The following is a 4845-nucleotide window of genomic DNA, read 5'->3' as shown; positions in this document are numbered from 1 at the left end:
CATAATTCACCACTACTATTAATTTTCACTATCATTTATCATAACTATCAAGTATCAACCACCTAAATAACAAGAAAATAAAAAATTACTCCGAGAGCTAATATTGAATCCATCAACAAATCAACCTTTAAAAAACAAAAGTGTGCACACGTCACGATCGAACAATCTTTTCTCTACATAATCTACCTCATACCAAACTTCGTTATAAGCAAAAACAATCACATCGACATTCCTCTGACTCATAAACTTCATTATTAGTGTCATGTTTACCAAATACTGAATCAATCTAAAATAAATGTGATTTCAACAAGAAGGCCAAAGGTTCACATCATACTAAGAAATACATATTTTATATTTTATATATTAATACATATTTTATATTTTATATATTAATGATATAATGTTTAATCCATAAATTTGTTGGAGTAATTTTCATGGATAGTTACCCATATTTTCACAATTGCCTACAGATATCACTTTTGTTTCTTTTAGGACAAGAATATCTCCTAATTATTCCTATTTTCCTCAAAAAATACTTGATACTTCAAAAGCATTTCTTCTCTCCTAATTTATGCCATATCATTAATTATATATATATATATGTATGTATGTATGTATGTATGTATGTATGTACGTATATATATAAGAAATAGATCTATTTAACTTATCAAACTTATTTAACTAAAATTTAGTCTTATTTCCTTTTAAAAATAAATACACATGATATATTTATTGTTGAACAACAATTTAATTATATACTTTAAATTTTATATTTATTTTGTCTTTCTTAAGAAATAGAAATAAATTATATTTATTCTTTATTTGATATGAAAAAAATTACATCACATGATAAAAATATTAGATAATCACACAACTTGAAGGAAAATAATTTCTCTGGTAATGCTATGCACATTACTCATCAATGAAGTAGTTGATGTGTCTAAGTGTACACATAAAACTAAAGGATTGAATTATTTTATTTGGTACTTTTCAAAGTTTTTTACATTTATTTATTTCACCACTTAATAATATTTTTAAAACTCAAGGTATTTATATGAATTGATACTAATTTAATATTTTTTTTTTGTTATTTATTTCATATACTAAAGATTCTTAAAATGTAAAAGAAATAAAAATGATGGCTTTCGAATTTTCATATACGTACTAAATGTACTATTACTGAAGGAAATAAAAATTATTTAGTCATGAAACAAATTAAATTTTCTTAAAAAAAATATTAACAAAATGATCTAATAGTACAAATGAATCTTTGAAATTGTACCAAACCAATTATCGCTTGTTTTTTGTGGATTTAGGATGTGGAAAGGATATAAATTGGTATTCAATAATTAAATAATAAGATAAAATATAGTATAATAGAAATAAAAAATGAAATTAAATCTAAGATTTTCTCCTTCAAATTTTGTTTGATAGAAAAATTTGTAGGTTTTCCATCGTGTTAGTTTGGTTGAAAACTTGTAGAGAATTAGGTTACCGGTAAATTCCTTTGCAAATTCACCCAAAAAAATAAAATATTACGTAATTTAGCTATTTTCTTATAGTTTATAAGACGTGGGTTTGAATAAATGAACTTGAAGAATAAAATAGGTTTATAATTAAGAAAATAAAAGATTTTAACAACATGGCATGCCAAGTAGGAGAGAAGAATGTTTTTAAAGTTTTAAGTATTTTATGAGAAAAAATGGGGATAGTTGGGTGATATTCTTGTCCTAAAAGAAATAAAAGTGATTTTTGTAGGCAATTATAAAAACATAGATGACTATCCATGGAAATTACTCAATTTTTTGTCTATTTTTATACGAATCGTATCAATATAGTATATGAATTGTATCGATGTGGTATATGAACTTTATTTGAACTACCTGGATCAAAATAACTCAAATTAAGAAGTGCCCATAATATGAAATTTGTTTGGGCTAATTGGCCATGAATTTCCAATAATAGCAAACATTGATCAATTATTTTGAAAAAGGTCGGTCCATATCCTTTTCCCTTGAAGACACACAAGTATGGGTTAAAAGCAGTGGTTTTTTGTTTGGAAAAAAAATCTATATATACAACATTAGATTAATTATTATAAGTTATAATAATATTTTTTAAATTACATTATATAGAAATAGATTTTTATTTAAGCCTAACAAAAAAAAAAGAACTATGGTAAAACGAGGGGGGGATACAACGGTACTTTTATATTTTTTTCCTTTATTTTCTGCTGCTTAGAAAGGGAGATAGGGGGCTATGTAAGGACTATAAGGTCATTCCGAGCGATGGACTTGTCTATCAAGAAAAGGAAGAAGAGTTGGGTCGGGGAGGATCGATTTAGAATTAAGTGGGGTAGCTTAACGTCAGAAAGTGCACTGGAGATAGGGAAAAAAACGGCGGGTATGAGGGTGTGGAGTGTAGGGGGGACGTGGATGCTATGTGGGATAGGGCAGCTAGCTGTATCATAGAGACTGCTAAAGGTGTGTTGGGTGTTTCGAGGGGCCGGACAGATCGGCATAAAGGGGACTGGTGGTGGAATAAAGAAGTGACAAAGAAAGTGGAGATCAAGAAGGGGGCTTATGTTAAGATGATTAAGAGTAAAAATGAAGAGGAGAAGCGAGTGAATAAGGAGGTGTACAAAGTAGCTAGGAGGGAGGCTAAGTTGGTAGTTACGGCTGCCAAGTCAGTAGCGTTTAAGCGTTTGTATGCTGGGTTAGAGGAGAAAATAGGGGATAAAAGGTTGTATAGGCTTGCAAAAGTTAGAGAGTGGAAGGGTCATGACCTAGATCAAGTAAAGTGCATTAAGGGGGAGGATGGTAGTGTTCTGGTGAAGGATGCTCACATTAAGAAGAGATGACAGGACTACTTTCATAAACTTTTGAATGAGGAAAAAGACAGAGGCATTAAGCTAGGAGAGCTGGAGCATTCGAAAGAGAGCCGTGATTTCAGATACTGCAGGCATTTTAAGGTAGAAGAGGTCAAAGAGGCTATTCGTAAGATGCGGAGGGGTAGGGCGACGGGACCGGACGAGATTCCGATAAATTTTTGGAAGTATGCGGGCGGGGCAGGGCTTAGGTGGTTGATGGATTTGTTTAACGGTATTTTTAAGACTTCGATAATTCCTGAAGCTTGGATATGGAGTACGATGATTCCGCTCTATAAAAACAAGGGTGACATTTAGAGTTGCAACAACTACAGGGGTATTAAGCTGTTGAGTCACACTATAAAGATTTGAGAGAGAGTGGTTGAGCGGAGACTGAGGCGGGTTGTATCTGTTTTGGATAACCAGTTTGGATTTATATCTGGCCGCTCAACGACAGAGGCAATCCATTTGGTGAGGAGATTGGTGGAGCAGTATAAAGAAAGGAAGAGGGACTTACATTTGGTGTTCATCAACCTAGAAAAGACGTATGATAAAGTACCAAAGGAGATTCTTTGGAGGTGTTTGGAGGTGGGGGGTCCCAGTGGTGTACACCAGAGTTATTAAGGACATGTACGGTGGGAGGAGACTCAGACCATTTTCCAATAGAGACAGGGTTGCATCAGGGATCGATTCTTAGTCCGTTCCTATTTGCGTTAGTGATGGACGTGCTAACGTGGAGTAATCAAGGCAAGGTGCCTTGGTGTATGCTATTTGCGGATGATGTAGTGTTGATTGATGAGACGCGGAGGGGCGTGAATAACAAATTAGAGGTTTGAAGGCAAACCCTTGAGTCAAAGGGGTTCAGGTTGAGTAGGTCTAAGATGGAGTATTTGGAATGCAAGTTTAGTGACTTGAGGCAGGAGGACGATGTGGTGGTGAGGTTGGACTCCCAAGATGTTTGTAAGAGGGATAGTTGTTTTAAGTATCTTGGGTCTTTGATCCAGGGGAATGGTGAGATTGACTAATTATTTTAGAGCAGGTTGGATGAAGTAAAGGCTCGCGTCGAGGGTGTTGTGTGATAAGAAAGTGCTCCTTAAGCTTAAAGGCAAATTCTATAGAGTGGCAGTCCGTCCGGCCATGTTGTATAGCGCAGAGTGTTGGCCAGTCAAGCATTCCCATATTCAAAAAGTGAGGGTGGTGGAATTTAGGATGTTGCGTTGGATGTGTGGTCTTACTAGAGGGGACAGGATTAGGAATGAGATTATCCGAGAGAAGATGGGAGTGGACTCGGTGGAGGACAAGATGTGGGAATGAAGGTTGAGATGGTTTGGACATGTGATGAGGAGGGACGCGGATGCCCTAGTACGTAGGTGTGAGAAACTAGCTTTAAATGGCTTCAGGAGGAGGAGTAGAAGTAGGCTGAAGAAATACTGGAGGGAGGTGATTAGACATGACATGGAGCAACTACAACTTACTGAGTACATGACCCTAGATAGGAAGGTGTGGAGGTCGCGGATAAGGGTAGAAGGTTAGCGGGAGGGTGTCGGTTGTAGCAAGCCACCAGGAGAGATCTTGTGTAGCCGGGTTAGTAACCTTAGGTTTGTGTCTATAGGTGTCTATGGCGACGAATATGTGTTACTTATACGTGAGGGTCCCTTTCATATTTTCTCAGTTGCTATCTGCTTACTTCGTGTTGCCGTATCTCTCGTATTTTCGTATTGCTCTGATTTACTTTTTAGTATTCCTTATGCCTTTTCTGTTATATATTTCATCTCCTTGTCGCTTATTCTTTATCTTGAGTCGGGGGTTTATCAAAAACAACTTCTCTACTTCTTCGGAGGTAGCGGTATGGACTGCGTATATCTTACCCTCCCCAAACCCCACTTTATGGGAACACACTGCGTTTGTTGTTGTTGTTGTTGTTGTTTGTTATATAAATTCATAATTCTCTCTCACAAATACATATTCTTTTTCTACCT

Source organism: Capsicum annuum, chromosome 12, assembly GCF_002878395.1.
Source record: "Capsicum annuum cultivar UCD-10X-F1 chromosome 12, UCD10Xv1.1, whole genome shotgun sequence".
In the NCBI taxonomy this organism is placed as follows: Eukaryota; Viridiplantae; Streptophyta; class Magnoliopsida; order Solanales; family Solanaceae; genus Capsicum; species Capsicum annuum.
Note: the sequence above shows the minus strand (reverse complement) of the source record.